The sequence below is a fragment of the Neltuma alba genome, unplaced genomic scaffold (genome assembly GCF_004799145.2).
Source record: "Neltuma alba isolate B1F8T4 unplaced genomic scaffold, ASM479914v2 tig00006009_pilon, whole genome shotgun sequence".
In the NCBI taxonomy this organism is placed as follows: Eukaryota; Viridiplantae; Streptophyta; class Magnoliopsida; order Fabales; family Fabaceae; genus Neltuma; species Neltuma alba.
This window is the reverse complement of record NW_021634314.1, coordinates 35819-41927: the sequence shown is the minus strand read 5'-3', so window position 1 is coordinate 41927 and position 6109 is coordinate 35819.

The following is a 6109-nucleotide window of genomic DNA, read 5'->3' as shown; positions in this document are numbered from 1 at the left end:
TGTAAATAGATTCTAATTTTATTGCAGCAATTCGTTTACAATCTCAACAGTGGCTGTTAACAACCCGAGAAGACGTGATTGACAACCTCGACAGTGCTCATGACAACTCACTCTGTGGAATGTCAGGGGCGTTGTTGAGGTTGTTAACCACCTCTTCTCGGGTTGTTAACAGCCACTGTTGAGGTTGTAAATAGGTTCAAATTAACAGGGGCAACTACGTAATTTCACAATTAGAATTAATTACACATAGGTCCCTGGGGACTTCAGAATCATTTTGCGATTTCGAGGGACCTTTTTGATATTAATTGTGTTTTGTGGAACCTGAGTGTAATTTCCCTATTATATATGGTGGAAAAGTTGACGGAGAAAAGCAAAATGGATATTGTCAATGTCCCATGGAAAACCTTGTTGCTTTGTATCTTTTATTCTAGTAAATTATAAACCAAACAAAGAACATAGACCAGAAAGTAGAAACATTATTTTATGAGCTTCAAAGGAAAAACCATTTTGAAAGTACCTCTATTTTTTCTTAATTTTTAATTTGATACTTATTTGTTTTTTTTCTCTTAATTAGATCTTTAGTTTTACTTTATTAACATCATTAATTCTTGTACAAAAGATTTCCAATACTAATAAAACAAAGTTACAAAAGTTAATGTGGTTAAAAGAACAAAATAACATAATTTAATTAAAAAAAAGCATATAGGTACCAAATTAAAAATGAAAAGAAAGTATAGGTACCTCTAATATGGTTTTCACAACTTAAAAAATTGCCAAGAGTGTACCACACTTCATGCTAATTGAGAACATTGGAAATTGCATCAGCTCTTACGCTGTTAGATGATAATATAAGTAGTTAAAAGTTTTGATTTAGGGTTGACTACAAGTCTTGTAATGCAAAAGGAGAATTAGAAAATTCAGTGTTCTAATCTTTTGAATCTTAGTACCTACGTAAAACAATCATAGACAGCTTTGTTTTTACATGAAATTAATCTTTCAAATCGTTTTTGCGAAAGTTTATATTTTTTGGTTTTATAAAAGTTGGAAAACAATAAAAAAATGTTTTTAACTTTAGAACCTTTCTTAACACGCTAATGCATGTTGTCTAACACGGTGACTCTATTGTTGAACACATATTTCTACTCATTTAATTTGCTTAAATCTTTAACCCTAAATCATGGTTAAAAAATTGCTTTTGAAGGTTTCAATTGTTATTCCAAATAAATCCTAACACACTAATGGGCTTCATCTTGCCCATAGCAAATTTTTGCTTCACGTCTCAGTTAACATTTTGTCCCTAAAATGTGTTTTTGAAAAAACCTTGAGCTTTTTAACACATTATTTACTTTATTGAAAGTATTTGTTTAGAGAAGATTTTTTTTAAAAAAATTGAAGAGAAGGATTGTAATGAATTATAAAACCCCGACTCAAAATTCATGAAGAATAGTGAAGAAATCTCAAGTAATTTGTTTGAGGACTCGATGTAAATTTAAGCGTGTAGGGATAAATAGGGATAAATCACAGTTTACATTGTGTTTATCCCATGTGTCTTTAGTCTTTAGTCTTTAATATTTCTAGCATTCCATATTTATGCTTTGTTTTGTTGTTCAAAAACTGAATTGCAATTCTTCACTGTTTTATACTCACAACTCCCTTCTGAAAATCATGTTCAAGCTTTTTTAATTAACACTTATTGTAATCGTGAAAATAGTTTAACCATTTCAGTAATCAAGTTTTAAAACTTGAATTTACTCAAAAATATACTTACACTAATTTGTTTTACTGTGAAAAGATTTTTAATGATCTTAAAACTTTGCAAACACCCACGTAGCCCCTGTATAAGCATTTCAAAGACGGTGTCTTCTTTCTCCAATAGGAAAGTTGCTGATAAGCCAAGTATGGGATAATGGCATCTAACAATTTGTTTCAAATTATATTTTCGCACCTTACAACTCTTATTTTTCGATTTAAATATTTTTATTATATTGAAGGCAATGGAACTTGCACCGATCAACCAATCACATCTTAATATTTTTTTTGGCCAAATAATCACGCTTTAAAATTTTACTCTTACTTTTTAACTGAAATATTTAAACGAAAAGTATCTATTATTATTAAGCTCCTAGTTTCTATAATCAAGCTTTGATGTGTCACTACTGTATTCAATGGTGGTCGCTGATTTTCTTTTTCTTTTTTGAAGCTGATACCTGCCTGATTTGATTAGATTTGAGTGTGATCGGAGCGAATTAGGGTTACTCCCCCAAAGTCATTTTCTGCATTTATACAAGCTCATATTCCAGACTTCATATTAATAATTTTTATTAAAATCAACATTTGTTGGTAGTAATCTTCAACATTTTGCTGTCAAGTTTTCAATGATTCACACGGCATTTTTGTTGAGTATAATATACGAATGTTAAGAAGATTAGTTAAATTAGTTATTTATAACAAATACATATTAATATCTCTAAAATACCACATTTGATCACTATTTTATTGATGAAAACAAAAAGCGTATCAATTTGAAAGACAAAATTTATTGATATGCTACCTCTGTTTTTTATTATAAGAGTTTGTTTGACTTTTAATTTGATTCCAAATATAAGACCCTAATCCATCTTGCCTTTAATATTTATTCATTTTTTTTCTAAAGTAGCCCTCATAGTAGTTGTACATGTTAAATATTTCATCAAATGGTAATTCTAGCTAATAGTACATGTTAAATGTTTCATCTAATAGTAATTCTAATTAATATACACGATCAGCAAGAATATTTTAGGAGAGAGAACATATATTTATAATAAATAACTAAACTAATTTGTTTTAGTCTTTTCAAATTAGTCAACTAGATTTTATATTAAAGACAGGAGATAATATCATATTTAAGACACAAAAACCCTAAGTTGCTTATGCAACTAAGACCGGAGGAAGTGTATATTTGATTTTTATTATAATATCAATCTATTTTTATATCTAAGTTATTCGTAAGAGAAAAATGTATTCCTAAATATAAATCTTTAATTTTGTAAGGTAAATAATGTTTTTTTTAATTTTATCCCTGTTAAATTAACAAAGAAAGTAGTTAAAAAAAGGGAAAATGACAGATAAAGAAGCTCCAAAATGTGAAATGCCAATTTGGAAAGCTAAGGAAATGTAATTACCCATAGGGAAATCCTTCCCAAATTGGAATTTTGAAATTCAGTGAAATGACAAAAATGCCCTTTGTTCTTTTTTTTTTTTTTAAAAAAAACCCAGCCCCTCACTGGTGGCCGGCGACCGGCGACCACCGCCGGCGACTGGCCACCGGCACCGGCCACCGGTGTGATGGCTGCCGGTGAAGGATTTTTGTGACAAGATTTTTTTTTTTTGGAATAGGATAATATTGGTTCAAAGTGACGGGGGTGGGATTTGATCCCACAACCCCTTGACCACTTAGACCAACAAAAGGATGACTATTGGGCCATCAAAGATTTCTTAACCTTATAATGCAAACAAAAATATAAGTTAACTCTTTTGCTGTGACTCCAGCTCGTGACAACAATTTATCTGAGGATGACAAGTCTTAATTGAGAAATAACAAGTCTAAATTTGATATTAACAAAGCAACTTTTCCTTATACATAACATAGCAGCATGTGCATTAATTAAAAATGATCATAATTTATTTAAAAATGACACGTCTTTACTATAAAATGACAAGTCTAAAATTGATATTAACAAGGCAACTTTTCCTTATACATAACAAGAAATAGCATCTACGTTAATTAAAAATGACCATAATTTATTTGAAAATAACACGTCTTTACTGGAAAATGATAAGTCTAAACTTGATATTAACAAGGCAACTTTTCCTTATACATAACAAGAAATACCGAATAAATTGTTGTTATTTTTCAACAAAGACGTGTCATTTTTAAATAAATTATGATCATTTTTAATTAATGCACATGCTGCTATTTGTTATGTATAAGGAAAAGTTGCTTTGTTAATATCAAATTTAGACTTGTTATTTCTCAATTAAGACTTGTCATCCTCAGATAAATTGTTGTCACGAGCTGGAGTCACAGCAAAAGAGTTAACTTATATTTTTGTTTGCATTATAAGGTTAAGAAATCTTTGATGGCCCAATAGTCATCCTTTTGTTGGTCTAAGTGGTCAAGGGGTTGTGGGATCAAATCCCACCCCCGTCACTTTGAACCAATATTATCCTATTCCAAAAAAAAAAAATCTTGTCACAAAAATCCTTCACCGGCAGCCACCCTTCACCGGCAGCCACCACACCGGTGGCCAGAGGCGGTTGGCGGCCGCTGGAGGCCAGTCGCCGGCGGTGGCCAGAGGCGGTTGGTGGCCGCCGGTCGCTGGCCACCGGTGAGGGGTTGGGTTTTTTTTTTTTTAAAAAAAAAGAACAAAGGACATTTTTATCATTTCACTGAATTTCAAAATTCCAATTTGAGAAGGACTTCCCTATGGGTAATTACATTTCCTTAACTTCCCAAATTGGTATTTCACATTTTGGAGCTTCTTTATCTGTCATTTTCCCTTAAAAAAACGTAGAACATATTTTTTTCCCTCAATATTCTCAATTTTTTTGGGCCATCTTTCAATACCCATTAAAATTGTGAAAAAACTTTATTTTATATTCCTTGATATGCGGGGGAAAAAAAATACAAATAACAGTAACAGAGTGGAAGCTTATTGCATCTTTCATCAAATCCTTCCAATCCGGGAGGGGCTAGGGGCACCATTCAGCATTTGTCTTCAGTCTCGACGGCATCTTCATCTATGATTATATATGGTGGAAAAGTTGGAGAAGAAAAGCAAAATGGATATTGTCAATGTCCCTTGAAAAAACCGTGTTACTTTTTATCTTTTCTTTTAGTAAAATACAAATCAAACAAAGAACATAGACCAGAAAGTAGGAAACCTTATTTTATGAACTTAAAAGGAAAAATCATTTTGGAAATACTTATATTTTTTTCTCAATTTCAAATGGTTTTTGTGGAAGTTGATATTTATTCTTTGGTTTTATAAAAGTTGGAACTTCCAAACCTTTATTAACACGTTAATCATGTTGTCTAACGCGTTAACTATATTATTAAACACACATTTCTACTCAATTAATTTGCCTAAATTTTAAACCTCATGGTTAAAAAGCTGCTTTTAAAGGTTTTAATTATTATTTCAAACAAGTCCCAACACATTCATGGGCTTCATCTTGCCCATAGTAAATTTTCACTTCAACGTGTCAATTAATATTCTGTCCCTAACGTGTGTTTTCGAAAAAACTTTGAGCTTTTTAACACATTATTTACTTTATTCAACGTATTTGTTTAGAGAAGAATTTCTTTTTTTTTTTTACTATTGAAGAGAAAGATTGCAATTATAAAAGCCTGACTCAAAACTCATGAGGAAGAGTGAAGAAATCTGAAATAATTTGTTTGAGGACTAAATAGGGATAAATCACAGTTACGTTGTCTTTATCCCATGAGTCTTTTTTTTTTATCAGAATTTATCCCATGAGTCTTTAGTCTTTAATATTTCTAGCATTCCATATTTATGCTTTGTTTTGTTGTTCAAAAACTGAATTGCAAGTCTTTACTGTTTCATACCCACAACTCCCTTCTGAAAATTATGTTCAAGCTTTTTTACCACTTCCTGTAATTGTGAAAATAGTTTAACCATTCCTGTAACCTAAGTTTTAAAACTTTAATCTACTCAAAAATATACTTATACTACTTTGTTTTACTGTGAAAAGATTTCTAAAGATCTTAAAACTATGCAAACACCCACTTAATCCCTACAGTCTGTTGACATTTCGAACATTTTAGACTTTGCCATTTTTTAAATTATTAATGGAAAATTAGTTTCATTTTATATTTTATTTTTATTAAAATTAAAAATATTATAGTTTCTAGAATAAGCTTAAATGATATTTGGAAATGTTCAATTTTATTTTGTAGGATCAAAGAAGTACTAATATAGATACATGTATCATATAAGGTTCAAATCTGCAATTTCATCTGAATGTGACGGGTAGCATTGCCACTAAGAAAACTTGCTAATGACTATTTTGTGCAATTTATAAAATAAAGATGACTTCAGAAATAACA